Source organism: Ctenocephalides felis, unplaced genomic scaffold (genome assembly GCF_003426905.1).
Source record: "Ctenocephalides felis isolate EL2017-DRISC unplaced genomic scaffold, ASM342690v1 CF-g0.4_SCAFFOLD_03573, whole genome shotgun sequence".
In the NCBI taxonomy this organism is placed as follows: Eukaryota; Metazoa; Arthropoda; class Insecta; order Siphonaptera; family Pulicidae; genus Ctenocephalides; species Ctenocephalides felis.
This window is the reverse complement of record NW_020539727.1, coordinates 3676149-3695103: the sequence shown is the minus strand read 5'-3', so window position 1 is coordinate 3695103 and position 18955 is coordinate 3676149. Positions and strand designations below refer to the sequence as shown.

Here is an 18955-nt window from a genome sequence, read left to right as displayed (position 1 = left end):
GGAGCAAACAAAATTACGTGAATTCTATCAATCAATTTTGGTCAATGAGGAATTACGAAACCGAAATTAATATGAATTATATCAATTGTTTTTGTCAATGAGGAATAATTTTTTTGTTGGTAAAATACATCGAAATTAATTTACCAGTTATAACACTTTAGTCGGTTTTCCTCAATTGCTATAGATAGACAAGCATAATCACAAATTGATAAAACTATCATGTTAATAATTAAACTGTAAGATTATGATTAAAGTTTTATATAAAAAAATTATGTATTCAATATATGCTATTGGTTTCATTATCTTTCAAATAATTCCTCTAACTAATTAGGAATAGTCAGGGAATCAGATCATCTTATGGTTTCTAATTTGTAGACTTCGATCTAGTAGACAATTTTTGATGTCCATAATGTCATTGAATCGAGACGACAAAGTCAAAATTAAGATTCGCAGTGAAATTAATTCATGTGATCCATTGACGATTTAAAGATGTGAATTTTGTTAACGGAGCAGATCAGGGTTGTAACTTCTTTTTTTAATCATTAATTTACTTATTTTCTTAAAACAAATTCTTTATTTAAAATCTAATGGGCTTTCTCGTGGCCTAGGGATTAGAGCTATGGATTTCGAATAAGAGGTTCTAGGTTAATAATCGCCTCTGACACCATTGTCAAACAATAATGTATTTTAAATGCAAAAAGCCCTTTCATCAATCATCAATATTACAGAAATAACAAATTCATCACATAAAGTTAAGACAACTTCTAAAATATGTAATTATTTCTATATATCTGAAAAATGTTGTTATTGTTATATAGTTACCGAGGATCAACATTACAATCATGTCGTGGCAACTTTGCGGTTGACAAATTTTGTGTAAATTCCAAATTATTAGGAAAATTTAAATTAAAACAAGTTAATACTTTGCCTTCAAGAGTAAACAAGTATTTAGTTTTAGTGAATTGCATTCAAAATTAACTATCGATCACCAGTAATCAGGTACTGCATATATTTATTTTGCAGTTTAATTAATATCAAATTCACTTTTTTATATAATAAATCTAAGGTTAGGCTTGTACAGGTTTGTATAAACATGTATCTTTTTTATCCATTATTTTTGAACAGTAATCAGAACCTAATAGTCCTATAAGCTGTTGTGCTGATTAAACATGTATCAAAAAGTTTTTTCGTAATAAAAATTCATTCATTCATTTTATTTCTGCAGACGAATTTTACATATGCATTGATAAAACAGTTCACTTTTATTATTATTAATACTTATAATTAATGAGAAACCATGCCACTCACATATATAGTCAATCTTTCGATAACGCTCTACTTTGGCAACACGATTTCTATATTATACGGAGCTGAAATTGCTACAGGCCTCCGATAACACGGACTTCTTTATATTCATTTACATTCAAAAAACATTTTACTTGTATTGACAAGATGAATAACTGATTAAATTTTTGGGAAGGCAGGTCCAGCGGTTATGGACTTTCAATGAAAATAAGTTAAAAAAACGTAATTTGGCAGTCAAAAATGTTTATTGGACATATGTACATCAAATTATCAGATATTTTATAGAGATTTTAATAATGTGTACACATTTTGTGTATTTTTTTGGGTTCCGTACCAAGTTTTTCAATTACGGTACGGGAAGTTCCAGCAATTTGCCTTAAGGCACGATGCCATACACCTCACTAGTTTTCGATTATTTCATATTTTACAATATGTTTAGGTATATAAACATGCCAGTTTATATCATGGCTGTAAACGACATCTGTTTTAGTAGTGCCAGAGCTCTTTCACCAAACATTAGCCTATCATATCTTGTTTTTGCGTTATGTTTCCATATATTGCGGTACGAATGCTGTGAAATGTAATGATTTTTGAGTTTTTTATATTACAGTTCATATACAACTCGATAATTGGTGTTCATAAAACATACAAGTCAGCCTGATTTCTAACCTAATTTATTATAGCACGGTTTCCGCAATACCGCGTTATAGAAAATAAAATTTAAAAAAATATTTTTTGTTACGGGAAGTTGCAGCAATTTTTCTTAAGACACGATTCCATGCATCACTACTTATACTCGTGTTTTTAAAGAAACACGAATATTTTTAGTGCGAAAAATATTCCATTCATTCATTCTACGATCGTAGTACCCACGTTTCACGCTCGTGTCCCGTGCAAAACACGTCTGTGCTAATGCTCGAATATTGTTTTTCAACATTATTTTTATGATAGCAAAATAAACGACAAATTCACTCAGCACGACAAATATAACTAGCACAGAGAAGAGATAAGTGATAATGTTTATCAAGAGTCAATCGTCATTGATATAATGAATAACACCAATCAATTGATGATATCAATGTTTGCGGAAAATTTAATTGTGTTATAAGATCCTGATTTTTTTAATAGCACTATTTTATATTAGCTCATTACTACCGAATCTATTTTAGTAAATCAAAAACTGTTCGAAAGATATTAGTTGGGAATGATTTCTTGTAATTAACTGTTGAAAAACTTTTTTTGGCGATATATATCATGGTCTTATAGAATTTACTGAAATATTACTGCCTTACGACAAATAGTTTAATTTTAAAAATTCATCAAAGTTTAAAACAATGAGTTTTTTTTGACATTTGTTAAAATTAAAATTAGACTATTTACTTGGTATAACGATAGAGTACTTGTTCTTAATAAACACACTGAACCATTAAAGTCCTACGGAAACTGGTTCAATTATAAAAATTATTGATTTTTGAAAATTTGTTTTAGAAACGTGTTCGTTCGTTTTCAATTATGTGTAATAAATCCACTCAGAATACTTTCAATCACACATAAATTAATTTATTTTTTATTGATTATGTCGTTTATTTACAGTACCAACTAGTTTTCATTGAAATTGGGTGTACATGGGCAAGTGGTCAAGATTCTTGTCTTTGCAACCACAAGATTGCAGGTTCCAATCCCGCGATATGTACACCCTAAAGTCAATTAGCAATAGTTAGTATTTACTTAGAAATGCTGTTTAAGTGAATATGTATAGCCTTTCGGGACATTGTTGCAATATATTAAAACATCACTATACTATTAGAAATAATTATAATCAACTTATCGTTAAGATTACGGACAACCATTCAAGTTTTGGAGGCACAAAGAAACATGTAAAAATTGGTATTTTTTGAAAGCATTATTCGAAACAGAGCATCCAATTCGAATGATTCAAACCAAATTTTACTTGAAAAATTCATTACATTTTTGCATCAGTTTTGGAGTTGCAAGGAAAAAAAAAGAAAAAATAACATTTGATGGTCTAAAATGGTCATTACAAATCATTATTATCTATTGATATACTTGTAGAAATATCGATACCCAGATGACAACTTGACAGCTGAACATGTAGATAGGTAGAAAAGTAGACAGGTACAGGAATGGCATTTTTTCACGCTAGTCACTTGAACAAGGAGACACTTAGACAGGTAGTCACTTTGACAGGTAAACAAGTAAACTGTTAGACTGTCAGATCATAAGGGAATCCAATATTTATTGATTAAATCGATTATTTATACATATCAGAAATTTCATGCAACTTATCTTAAGGCAAAATAGTACTTACACCTATCACACATATATGTATGTTAATAATTGAATTAACAAAGGAAAATTTCGAGTTACTCATCCAAAATTTTCTGTTAAAATTTGTCATTATTTAATAATTCATGGTTTAGATTTATGAGAACCTTGACATGACATGTTTAGTGTATTCAAGTTCATTGCCGGGCTACTCCAGTATAAAAAAACTGGTTTTGGCAAATATCAATCGATAAAACCTCTTTACCGTTTTTTGTATATTGATATAGTTTATATATTTTTTTAAATTCTTAGACAAATACAAATGTAATTTTGTAATTCTGTGTGTGTTCTCTTCTGCCTGAAAGCAAGTCCATGGTGTGAGAGCCACCACAATGGTTTTCTTTTCTTTTCATGTCTATCATTCTCATTACCACTATCTTTCTTTTTTTTTTACACATATTTTAAGACCAAGTGGCCACATTTGGTTTCATATTATATTCGGCAGTATATTAAGCCAAAATTTCCATCTTTTATTTGATAGAAACTTAAGCTAAGTGAATTGGAATGTTACTCCATTATCTCAAGCATATGCATTTAACTTTTCCTATGACGAATTTTCTTAAACTATTAGATCAGCCTTAGCCCTTTCCAAATAGAATGTCTTACAAACAATTTTGTCCAATTGTGTTAATCGTCAGCCAACTTGCGTCATACACTTACGCACTATTACATTACTTTCTATTAATATAATTTATAGATAATAAATTATTTTGTTACAATTTATTATCAAAGGAGGTCAATATTATATCATAGTAAAGAGCACGTGTAATAAATACATATAATGAAACCTATTTAAGAAAGATTACATTATCTTGTTAACAATGTTGTCGTGCGGCCGTCCATATGTCACAACAATGTTTTTCTACAAAAATGTATTTAATGCGAAAATCAACTGATCCAACTAATGGACCGATTCTGCCGCATAACAGACCAATCTTATGGCAAGGCTATGTTATGCATAACTTTCCATACAAAATCGTTCTAAATATTGACAAAAACAATGTGGTTGCTGTGCAGTCAGGCGTCTTTGTCAGATTGTCAGATAGAAAACCTAACCCCAAAAACTGCACAAATATCAAAAGCACGATCTTAGATAAAAGGGTCTTTCTGACCCAGCTTCATAACATACGAGTGACGTTGCAGTTTATGTGTAAAAGGCCTGAATGCACAGCAAATACATGACATTTTGACAGTATTCAGTATGATTCAGTAGCATAATGTATGGAAGTTGGAGCGTAACATGGCCTTGCCATAACATCTGATGATGTGAAGCAGAATCAGCCCAATAATCTCAAGAAAAATCTGATATCACTATACTGTTTGATAACAAGTTGGCCAAGGTGGATCTCAATCCTGGAACCATCATTAGTCGCTGAAACAACTTCTAACCGCGGAGATAATCAATACTAATTTTTTATCCTAATTTGTTCGATTCCCGGTAATGTTATTTTCCCCATAAGTATATAAACGTTGTATTATTAATAATTAAATGTAGTCATAATAGTAAACATTGTAAAATAAAAATATTTACGATTTTGCTCTTGACCTGCCGGTGTCTTGTATGTGTTTTTCTAATATTTGCTAACGCAGTAACCGACGGCCTTGGTGAACTCATTCGATTATTATTAAACAGAGGAGGTAAACCTTGACATCTATTGATTGCAACAAAGTAGATGTGAGAGTGGAACAAATACAATATTCAGCTTGAAGAAAATTTGATACGGCCAACTAATTTTATGGAGTTATATCGGGCAGTTTTATTAACTTTTCGAAGGAGAAGTTTATGCTTTCATAAAAAAATCCGATTTGCTAATTTTATGTTTTCTCTACGTTTGAAGCCGTTCTGAATCGAATGAGACCAAGTTTTGAAAAAGTATGTGTTCATGTGAACAAATTTTTTGCCGTAAATCGACGTTGTCTCAAAAACGGCTAGACCAATTTCAAAAATTTAAAAGCCACTCGAGATATATCTCGATAAGAACTAGCATTTCTCAGTTTTGTGCAACGATCCGTCGAGCCCTTTCTTTATATATATATCAAAAAAGTGGAAAATTTTTCGTCTACGTTTTAGCCCGCAATTCTGAATCGATTTTGAAAATTCAAAAACCGTTCGAAAGATATTGGTTGGGAATGGCGCTGATTAGTTTTTGGTAGAGTTCGGCCGGGCCGTTTTCTTGTAATAGTGTTAAAAAAAAATTTTCAACGATTTTTATGATTTTTTCATGGTAGATACCATAGTCTTATAGATCATACTACAATATTATGGCGCTACAAGTCGTTAAATTTTAGTCAACATTTTCAAAAATTAGTATTGTTTGTCCGGCGTTGGTCAAAATTAGACCTTTCATCGACGTTTTCTCAAAAACGGCTGGACCTATTTCAGAAATTTAAAAGCCATTTGATGTATCTCAATGAGGACTACCGTTTTCCAGTTTTGTGCGATAATCTGCCAAACCGTTTCTTTGCAATTTGAAAAAAAAGTTAAACTTTTCGTCTACATCTAAGCTAATAATACCGAATTGATTTTAAAAAATCAAACTATTCGAGAGATATTAGTTGGGAATGAAACTGATCAGTTTTAGGTGAAAATCTACCTAGCCGTTTTCTTGTAATTAACTGTTGAAAAAAATGTAATCCGATTTTCATGGAACTTTTTTTAGCGATATATCATGATCTTATAGAACTTACTGAAATATTACGGCCTTACGACAAGTAGTTTAATTTTAAAAATATATCAAAGCTTATACATCAATTCATCAATTACCATAATATTGATTATAATTTAGTAAAGTATTTAATTCCTAGAAATGATTTGACGTATAAACAATGTAATTTATAAATAAATAAATCCTAATTTGTCTTCGCCATCTGTTATTGATATTATGAATGCTCTTAAAATTTTTATAGCGCCATCTACATCATGTTTTATGATTTATTATTTTTCGCGCCAAATTTCTTCTAACTTTGGCCGTATAGTTTTGTCAGTATCAATCCGTTCGTCGGTCGAACAACTATAAGTGGTAATGGCGCCACATCATATAATGGCGTCATTACCACTATAAGTTGCATGGCGTCGGTTGTTGTTCCAACATGGCGCTTGTGAGTTTCAATAATTAAAAACTAGTCAATTGATGATTGTGTATAGTTTATTATTGATCCAGCTGGATGAGTAAGAAATTAACTAAATAGGTTATTAAGTACATTTTGTAATATTGCAAGTTTTATTTTGTTGGTTAGTGTTGAAATAAGTGTTGTGTCATGGCGTCATAGTGATCCAGATGTAGAAAAGTGGCAAATATAAGTCTAATTTACGCATTTTATTATACATCTTACTTGCTAGTCAATTTATCAAAAAGTCAATTAAGAAAGTACGACACAAATTCTGCAAACTGCAGTATAATTTGTCATATTTAATTTTGGAAGTTATATGTCTCGATACTCACTGGCAATGGTCAGATGATTTGTATTTTTCCAACGCTTTTAGTTAATTATCAAATGTTTTACTTATTATTTTTTTACACCTATAACAATTTTAATAAATTAGAGTATTTATCATGTATGTGTGAATGGCCAGCACGAGGGCACAAGGTTTCTGTCATCTGCTTATTGTGTTCCCCTGCTTATTATGTACAGTCACATGATATAATATTCCACACACCGGTGTTGAACTGAACGAAAAAAAATTAGAACCCATACAGAGAAAAATGCGTATGGCAGGTGTGATCAAAAGGAGGTCTGATTTTTGTATATATATTTATTTGTATTTAATATTGTTTAACATTTTTCATATTTTGATTTATTTAATGGAAAAACCCTCAAAATAAATTACGTTTGACAATTTAATCCTCAATCAGAATTACTAACTTTGATAATTGTGCTGTAGTAGACTTCAATAGCTGTTTTTGAAGTAAAACTTTTTTAGGCGCGACTGGGGTGTAAATCCGTACAAATGCAACGGAAGTCCGTTATGCCCGAACTTTTCGTCATTCCCTCTCGATGAGATCTATACGGGTCGATTGTGATTAGCTGTCGTGTATGTGAATAGAGATCTGTCGTTGTATGCGTAAGGGCATCAACGTTGTATGCGTACCGATATCAACAAGGAAATCGGCATTGATAAACATTTTAAAGTTACATCGTAGTACAAATCTTGATTTAATGAAAAGTGACAGAATCAGAAGAATATTCTACCCTGTTCCTTGAGAATAATAAAACAATTTAATCATTTGGGCCGTGTACTAAACGTCAGTTTACCCGTTAGAAATTATTTCTATATCATTCGTAGTTTCTATAAATTTTAGAAGTTATTAAAATGGAAAATATTTTTTAGGCAAGACAGATATTACAGCTGTTCAAAAAAGATTATATTGCCAGCGAAAAAGTAAAAAAAAATACAAGCAGTCAATGAATGTATGTTAATTTTAATTACATGAAGTTCTCCAAACACAATTATTACATGATGAGTGAAGTTGCGAAAACAATATTTGTTTAGGCGTTGTTGAAATTGATGTAAAGGTTTTTTGGTAAGGCAGGTCTAGCGGTTTCGGAGATACAAAAGGAAAAAGTAAAAAAAAAAGGATATTTGGCGGTCAAAAATTATCATTAGACATATGCACATCAAATTATCAGATATTTGATAAAGTTTTTAAAAATGAGTACTGATTTTGTTACAATTTTGTTGGGTTCCGTACCATGATTTTTAATTTTAAATGTTTGCATGTACAGTTCAAGCAAATTCCAAAATTTTCAGAATTTTTTAATATTAATTTTTCAAAAATATACAAAGTTTTATACTTCAAATATGAATTTTAAATTCACAATTCAGTCTGAAAATGTATATATTTCAAATGCGTTGTAACAACTATATCCTCAGATGGACTTATTCATCACCTCTTGCTAATGTAAACTTTCTCAAGTGTTTTGAGCGATAAAGTCGCCACTGTATATTTTATGAACGATAAAATATATAGTGATTATAATTATCTATTTGAAATTATTTAAAACAATTGTTATTAATCATTGATCAATATTTATTGATTACTGCTTTTTTCCTCGAATATTTAATTTTGGTACGGGAAGTTCCAGCAATTTGCCTTAAGGCACGATGCCATGCACCACTAGCTTCACCTATTTAAAAAAACAAACTTTTATTCAAGAGCAGATGCTTGGATGCAAAAATGTTACTCATGCTCATTATATTGATGGTTTAGGATTGAACAGCCCTGTTATAAACAGAACCATATGCCCATTCAGCACACAATTATAAACACCTATATATAGAATTATATATATATATATATATATATATATATATATATATATATAAATGATTAAACAAGCCGGCTTCTGACAAAACGTTCATGTTTCAGTCTTCCTTGTGCTGTCATACTGGAACATAATATGATATAACATAATAATAATTTGTGAGTTATTTTTACATTGTGCGTGGCTGCCATTTAATACGCAATTTAATTATAAATTACATTATTGAACTACATACATAATATAAACAATTGGTAATAAACTTAATACGTTCAGTGTTTGTGTTTGATTTGTTTCATAATCAATTAAGCGGAGCAATATGTCGAATTACTGCAATTCTGCACTGAATGATGTAAGTTAACTTATTTTATTAGAATTCTTATAGGTATTTAAGATTTAATACTATTAAATCTTAACAAAGTTAAATCTTGACAGAGTTTATAACGAAAATATTAAATTATATTGTATGCATATTAATGAAATATTAAGATATAGATAATAAGATAATAGTTGTATACTAAAGCCTTATAATTCTATGAGAACCTTTTATAAAAACCAATTTATCAATAAATATTCCAGGATGTTGATATACATTTAATGCTCAGAAGTAATTGCTCATTCTTAGCGATTTTTATATAACCTATGGAAACACCATTTCAAATTCGCATTTGTCATTTTATACACTTTTGGAATTTCTTCAACATTTTTGGGACAAATATTTATCTCCTGATGAATCGTTTTAAAATATAGAACAGATAGAAAGATTTTATGTATAACTTTAACTTCCCGTAGTTATAATAATGGGCCAAAAATCAAAAATGCAAACTTTTGCGTTTCTCCACGTTTTGAAGGTTTCTGAACATTTTGGCATACCTTAGAAAAAATGCATGTGTGTGTGTATGAAGGCATGGATACAATTTTTCGTTGACGTTTTTGGGAGTATCGCTCAACCGATTTGAATTATACAAAAAAAAAATCGATTCCTATTGATAGGGAGATGTGCTGATTAGTTTTTGACAAAGACAGGTCCAGAAATGGAAACTCGTTTTTTGCGAGAACCGTACATCCGATCAGAATGATTAAAAAAATATTCGGTTCGTATTAACAGGAAGACATGATGATTAGTTTTTGGCAAACGCAGTTCAAACCGTTTCGGAGATACGAAGCAAAGAGATGTAAAAAAACAGTCAGAACAGATCACCTAATTCCATAAACATTTTATTTGTGTTAATATTGTGAAAAAAATCTTAGTTTTTGCGGAAAGCAAAAAAAAATATTTCAAAATTAGAAAAAAAATCATTCTTTTTTTTTAAGTATCTAAAGTTAATCGGATTTCAATTTTAATTCAGGTTAAAACATGTAAAATTTGTCGAATAGTACGTTATGGTACTGGAAGCTCCAGCAATTCACCTTAGGGCACGATGCCAAGCACCACTAGTTTATTTTATTATTTTTATCATTATTACTTATTAATTTATATTATTAACTTCCCGTAGCGTAATATCAAACAATCAAATAATAGTAATATCAAATAATATCAAATAATAGTAAACGCAAAATATCAAATAAATCAAAATGAAAATTTTTGCATATACTCACGCTTCAGAAGTTTCTGAACATTTTGGCATGCCTTAGAAAAAATTGATGTGTGTATGTATGTATGTATATGTATGTATGGATACAATATTTTGCTCACAATTTCGGGCGAACGGATCAACCGATTTGAATCATTTATTCGATTCCTTTTGATAGGGAGGTTGGTGTGTTGATTAGTTTTTGGCAAAGGCAGGTGAAGTCGTTTCAGAGATACGGAACAAAAAATGGCATTTAACTTTGTGACAGAACGAATAATTCGAAAAGTATTCCAATTGTATTAACGTAATGAAGCATATATTAAGTTTGCGCGGAGGCAGGTTTAGCGGTTTCGGAGAAGAATAATTTAAAAAAAATTATCAATATCGAAATCCAGATAAATTGTAATTTGAATCGCCCGATATGAATGGGTATCGAAAACTTTCTAGAAATTTCTAAGTTTTCAAAATAAAACAAATCAAAAAATTTAATTTTTAAGTTTTCTGAATTTCCAAAAAATATCAGTAATTTTTAAAAAGGCATTTTTTAAAGTTTTCATAATTTTCAAAACCTTACTTATTTAACGTACTGCAAGATATTATATGAACTATTATGTGAAAATAATCTTTATTGATTTTGTTCACCAATTTTAATTTCTTGGTTTGTATTTAAAAATAGTATTTTGAAAAGAACTGCATGGGCCAAAAGAAATTTAGAAATAATCGAGAAGTTTTTGCATTAACCAAATTTCAATTTATATCCATCAATTAATTTTCATCAACTATTTATCATTAATCGATTCTAATTTTTATGTACTGACTTATCAACTCACAAATCAAATATTATGCCAGACTATTTACATACAATTAATGTTCACAAGAAAAAACTCACTCTGCGGTTTTAATACAAAAAGAATCAACACAATTTTTACGTATTCGTCAAACAGTTTAATGTTTGTTTAAATTCAGTTTCTTTGAGAAATCATGGACTTCTATTATATTTAAAATTATTCTAAAATTTTTAGTATAGATTCTGTTTTTTTTTAGATAATGTTCAAAGAATTATATGTTTAAATCATCATATTAACAACTAATCTTCGTGGTAATCAACCACAAGTTCTGCGTTCGATATTCACCTAGGGTAGCTTAATATCGAGCAGTAGTTAGTAAATGAGAATTAAGTAATCAAGTGATAACAGAATTTCAATTGAGATTACATTTATCAAATTATGTGACAATAGCCCTTTGGAAGGGTTGTTACAATATATTTCTTATCATTAGATAAGAGATAATTAGCATTAAGTATATAGATATAAATATGATAAAATTCTCATCAAAAAGTCAATAGTCTACCGCTGGGTTGCAATGTGTTAGTAACAGGAGCAATTTTCCTATTACTAACTAAAATAAAATAGTATGCTACATATCGTTGTTATGGCAACGCTACGTTACGGTTCAATCTTTATATGAATTGGTAGTGAAAACTGTCAAAATGCTATGTATTTGCTGTGCAGTCAGGCGTTTTTCATATCAAACCCAATTTAAAAACATAATGTTATCATAAGTGCATCTTTTCAATGTACCGTTGATAATACATACGCGAAGTTAGGTTTTATTTGCAAAATGATTAATGAGCCGAAACTTATGAATTTGAAATAAACTTACAACAAAATTTAAATATTTCATTAATATTACTTTCGATCGTTGATTTATGTAAATACATAAAAATATTCCAAAGCTATTCTACACAATGTAATTCTAATCATTCTATGAAATCCGATAATCTTTGACTTTGCAAAAACATATGCATATTTATCAGAAATTGAATACTTCTTAATCATATTGTTTTATATGTTGTGCAAGGTCTGGATTTATAATATTTAATTTTCAATCTAGATATAATAATATTGATATTGATTTTTCTTGATAATTTATCGACAATCAATTTAATGTTGAAAATAATGATATCACAATCATGTAATTACTTCGATAAAATCACTTTATTTGTATAAATAATAAATTTCATATAAATTAAGTTTTCACGTCAAATTGTACATTCCAAGACTTGTAACGACAGAGTAGCAGGTTCAGTTCTCGTCTTCGATAACTTCATATCAAGCAGTAGTGATACTTTTTTTTTATCTCGATCATAAAATGCTCATTTTTTATAATAGAAAATGTGTGCAATTTTTCAACTAATTGAAGATATTTTTATAAAAGAGTTTTATGAGAGAAAGCACAAGTTTACAGGTCGAAGTTCCTGCATCATACAACTTGATATCAAGCTTAGTAGTATTTGTTTTAACTTAATCGCACGATTTTCAATTTTTGAATACGCAATATGTAAACTAAGTGATGATGTAATAGTAAAATAATATTTAGAATAGAATAATTTTCATATATCTTTACGTTTCAAAGGATTCTGAATATTTTAGCATACTTAGAAAAAATGGATGTGTATTTGCGTCTGGGTGTGCGGATACAAATTTTCGTCGACGACTTTGGGAACACCGATTAACCGATTTGAATAATTCAAAAAATATTTAATTCGTATTGATAAGGAGACGTGCTAATTAGTTTTTGGTATAGGCAGGTTCAGCCGTTTTGAATATACAGAGAAAAAGTGCAGAAATTCTGATTAAATCCTAGATATATATAAACAACATCATCTAATCTAATAAGTGTTCAAATTTTGTCTACAAGAAACAAATAATGAAATTTCTAGTTTTTATAATATTTATTCATTCATATTTTTGTTGACTGATTATTTTTATCCTTCGAATGTTTGATTACGGTACGGGAAGTTCCAGCAATTTGCCTTAATAAGTCAGGATGACATGCACAACTAGTTTAACATGATTCCAACGTACCTAACACTAATTACTATAAATAGATTTTTACTACGTAAAAGCTTGGAAATATAATGTAAAATCAACTATTTATATCGCAAATGTCATTGCACTTATTAATGCTTTTTTATGTATATCAATGAAACATCCTTCAGCAAACCGCCTTTCGAATAAATTTTCTTCAAAATGGATATTAGGGTTGAAAAAGTATATATTGTATTTAGATTTGTGTATGTATTATTCTGTCAATACAGATCTGAGTTATTTAGGGCTTTTCGAATTGATTTTGTTGAAGTTTTATTAAATTTTAGCTGGTTTCACCGATATATGTTGTATCACAGTCAGAGCAATTAATTTGATACATCGGATTCTTAAGACATTTGCAATTAAAAATAGATTTTTTCTGGTAAAACTAATATTAGTAGGTATGTTCATATTTTATGGATATTTTAATGTTTCTTCTTCTTTAGTTATTATTATTAGGATGATTGTTAACACACAATTATAAAACTGATTATTACCTACTAAATGTAATATATTTCACAATTACAGTTTACTAAATGAAATTTAAAATGTACTAAATGTCTTATAAATTAAATGATAACTGAAAGATTGAACTTTTTAGTATAGGAAAATTATAGTTACGTATTAAATTTCTATGTTTCTATATTAAAGATTTTTCTACGTTTTTAATTTTTTCCCGACTTACTGTTTTTTTTAAATATTCATCTACCTATGTGCTTTCAACTATCATTTGTTTATACGTATTTTAAAAACAAAAACTAATCTGATATCAAAAGAATACCTGTAACAATTTTGGAAAGGTGTTCAATTTCTTAATGACAATAAAACTATTCAACTTAACTCTTTCACTGTATTGCTTTTGAAATATTATAGTTTATAACTAGTTTATCCAAGTTTTATTTCGTTTTTTTTTCACAAAGTTTAATAAAATATCGGTTCATCATGACTATGACAGATGAGAATGAAATTGTTCCTTTCGTGAATAAGTACAAGAAGGTAAGATGATTTTTTTTTATAGAAAATACTTTTTGTAAGTTTTTTGCTTCAATGTTTGTATAATAGTAAAAGCGAGAACATGCAGCTACTGTTGCAGTTATTATAATTAGTATGAAATAAGATGTAAACTGTTATGACCTAAGAAAATTTCCAAAAAATTTTCATTTTAGAAACAACAATTAGAAGAATGTCATTAACTGATTGAAATTTATAATCCAGTATAATTACTAATACTTTAATAGTTTTCAAAAGAGTCCGACTTTTTGCCAATTGTTCTAGTTTGGCTAGACTATGATTATTATTTCATATTCTTCTTATTGTTTATTAGAGAGCTTTTCCATAAAGAAATACTTTGTTTAAGTTTACGGTTGTGCTTACAACACTTTCATTATCCTTTTGATATGATTAGGTTTCCCTAATTAGGCGGAATTAATTAAAATTCAATACTTTGTAATTCAACGATATTTTTATTAGACATCGATGTTTTTTGTACACTTTTTTGTTTATGTGTATAAAATCATAACACACTTAATCTAAATTGAAGCTAATTTGCTCCAGTTTATATTTAACTTAAATTGTATTAATTATGAAAATTTTATTTTGTAATATTATTTGAATACTGAAAATCTCGATTTATTTTCTATTTTTTATGATAGAGTATCAGATTCATTTTCAATGTTTCGGATATGAATCATTCCTGAATTGGATATAATTCTCGTAAATTTATCTACACTTCATTAATTTGTTTTGAGAAAAATTCATAATCTAGCTTTTTATCATAATGATTGTAATAAATGATATCGATTACCGGGAACTGGCTTTATACAAGTATAAAAATCAATGTTTACCATCTACTTAGGGTCTTCCCTGTGGTCTAGTTGCTAGAGCTCTGGTTTTCTTTCTCTGCAACCTACCGTGGACAGTTTGATGTCAAGTGGTATTGACCTCTAATTTCAGTTAAAATAGCCCTCCCTCGACATTGCTGCATTAAATTAGACATCGTCAGTATTAGAAAATTTTCAATAAAATATATATCAAAAATGGGTAATCCATGGTGTAATGTTCAAGCTCACGGACTCTTGATAATATATATATGAAAATTATGTTTTTAGCACAAATTCACCGAACATCCCATTCATTTTGGACAAACGGTTCAAAAGTTACAAGTAATTAAACAAAATGTAGACCAATGGGTGGCCGAACATTTTGTTACGTCAAATATATCATGTGGGGTATCAAATAAAAGGTCTCAGCGAGCTCTATTAAAATATTATATTAAAAAACTCCAGAAATCAGTAGGGTTCCGTACAAGCTATGTATTTACTAATATCTAATGATCTAATGCAATTATGAAGTATACAAACTTGCAGTAAATTTCATAAAATTGCAAATTATTCAAACAAGATCCTATGCATTTTCTTGTATTTTCTTAGCCAAATCAAATCTATATTATTTCCAATTTTTATCAGTTTTTACATTTATGACATTTTATATTGTTATTTCAAATAATCAAGTTTAAAGAATTTAAGAAACTTGAACAAATATAAAATCTTTAAAAGATGTATCTAAAATATACCGTTATAATAATCGATATTGTCTAAAATAAATATCTTTAGATACTAGATATTGTTTCTGTATCAAATTTGTAATTATTTTGCATTTATAACAAATTGAAATTATTTTAAATAGCCTATTTTGGGCACTTTGGTGTGGGGATGGCAATAGAAAACTTCTCACTCTTTTTTTTCCTGAATCGAGTTGGACTTTAACACAGCTCTGGTTTTCCTTCTCTGATATTAGAGCAGATTTTAAGTTCGATAACTCATCTCAGGCAGCCTGATGACAAGCGGTATTGACCTCGAATTTTAGTCATAAATTAGCTCTTCCTCGACATTGCTACATTAAATTAAAAATCGTCAGTATTAAAGACATTCTACTTAAAAATATATCAAACATGAGAAATATATGGTGTAATGTTTAGGCTCACGGACTCGTGTGGACGGACTCGTAAATTCTAACCCTGCTTTGGACAATCTGACATCGGGCAGTAGCGATGGTCCTTTTCACTTTAAAAAATAGGCTATGGAAAATCTCGCACGCTATTTTTTTCTGAATCTGGTTGGTGTTTAACTCAGCTCATGGACCCGTTTTAGAGCAGAACTACCCCTTAAAATTTGTTATATCAAATAGAGATGTTGAGGAAAAAGATTTATCTCTTATTTATTTATTAATTCATAGAACTGTTCAACGAAGTAAAAATAGTTTTCACTTATTAAAATAAACTGTTTTTTTTTACTTTTACTATAGGAGTTAAGAGGATATTGATTCAAACTAATGTTTATAAATTTTGCCTGACATATTTGCTACTTATTTTTATTTGTTCAGAAATTTACTCTATATATATACTCATATTGACATTTTTAATTTGAACTCTGAAAGCTCCTTGGGAAGTTTAGATATAGCCAAAATGACATTGTGCATGTTGTAGAGAATATATTTTAAATTATTTGCAATTTATAAATAATATTTTACAAAATATATAGAAACTTAAGAGTTTACAATCATTCAGATTCACTCTAATGAATATAGAACATGAAATTACTCTTTGCATTAATAATGGAGATAGAAAATTTTAGGTAAAAAAATATTTGTTAAAAGATCTATATTTAATAAATAAATATTATTTATTATAAACAAAGTATTTAAGTAAATTGCAATATTTTTTTATTGAATTTATAATTAATGATTTTGCTCTTGCATATTTTTTTTCGATGTATTATTATTCAATATATATTTATCAACACTTGGTTCAATGACTTATTTGCTATTTTTTGAAAAGCTGCCAATTCGAGTTTGCCAAATAAATTTTGCCAACTGATTTCAGATGGCAACCAAAATTCATTTTGTGCATTTGCGCATTCTGTAGTTCAGATCGAAGAGAGGAATCGTAGACACACTTTAATATCATTTAAAATTATACAATTACTAAAATATTAATTTAAAATGATTTTGAGTTGAGCAAAATTGTGAACAAAATCGTAGACAACAATCATAATTAATTTGGATAACTGCTTGATATACAGTGACTTTTTAACAAAATAACCTTAAGTGATATCATTCAAAGTGATTACAAAATTTAAAAATAATTGTAATCATTATGAGGACAAATTACGGTGTAAAATTTGATTATCTTAATCTAATTATATTTACTTTTATATCAATATTAGATAAAGTGTGACATTGTTGAAAGTGTTGTTGCATATACTGATATAACAAATAAATTAAAAGTAGTTGCCTACACAAATATGTGACTGTTCTAATAAATCCACCAGAAAGTCTGTGATTAAAATTATGTTAATGTAAATAGAAAAAATTAAAATGATTAGAAACAATTTGTATACATTTTTTATTATAAAAATGTAATACATGTAATATGTCATGTTTCTGGTGCAACAGCAAAAAGATGTTTGTCTGATTACAAAAAAGGGTAAAATAAATTGTGACGTACGTGATTTTCTGAAATATTTAATTGTGATCAACTATTTTTTAAAAATCATTCTAATATTAAATATTATTAAATTATGTTCAGAATACACAAAATACGTATAAAAGGACATAAAATGAAATTATAAAATATTATTAGACTTTATTTTAATATTAACTCATCTTTATAGATAAAATATTTTTTTATTATATATAAGGAATTAATAATTTTGTTATATTAATTATTTTAAAGGATTTAATTTTTAAGATTTTAAAGAATTTAAAATTTTACAACTAATTCTGAAACTCAAATGTATAAGTAAAGTAATCTATACCAGTTAGAAAATGAGTGCTGAAAATTGTGGATTTTTTGAAAGTTTTAAATATCTAGAGGTTTTCAGTTGTTGAAAACAATATCATAATAGAGCAAAATTCTATTAAATACCTATTTTACACGATATAAGGGGTATTTTTTACATTTTATTCTTAGAACTCTGTTTTTTCAGTCATAATTCAAAATTTCTAATCGATAAAAAATTACAATTACAATATGTTTATAGTTATAAAGTAACAAGCTTAAAAAATATATGATTTATTTTTATAAATTATCAAAATAACCATATTATGTAAAATGAATTAAATATGATATTAAATTATTATTAATATTATTAAATTACATTAGTATATTAAAAATCTTTCTTTTTTTATTCGTTTGAGCAAACGTTTCGATTTCAAATTCTGCTTTTTCTACTTAAACAAATTTCCATATTGAAAGAGCTTCGGATAATACAAAAATAAACGAAAAATTTAATACAAATTTGTAGGACTCGTAAGATAATGTAAAATCCTTAAATATATCTATAACAAATATAAGATTGACCATAAAACTTAAAAAATTACTTAAAATCACCAACTTTTAAAAAATAATGTTTTAGTATGCACTTAGAATTCTATTTTTACTACTTAATTTATTATCATACACGTTATTCGAGTAAAAATTTAGATCAAAATGTGAGTAAGCATTTAGATTATCTATTGAAGAAATTCTCATTTTCGAAAGGCTTTGGTCAATATTGTAGTAAATGATGAAATTGATATAAAATCAAAGGATTAATAGAG

At 28.2% G+C, this 18955-nt stretch overlaps 1 pseudogene; it reads left to right on the top strand.

Annotated features, from left to right (window-relative positions):
- Positions 1-17664, top strand: part of LOC113389305 — a 46628-nt pseudogene extending 28964 nt beyond the window's left edge.
- Positions 17665-18955: the final 1291 nt, after the last annotated feature.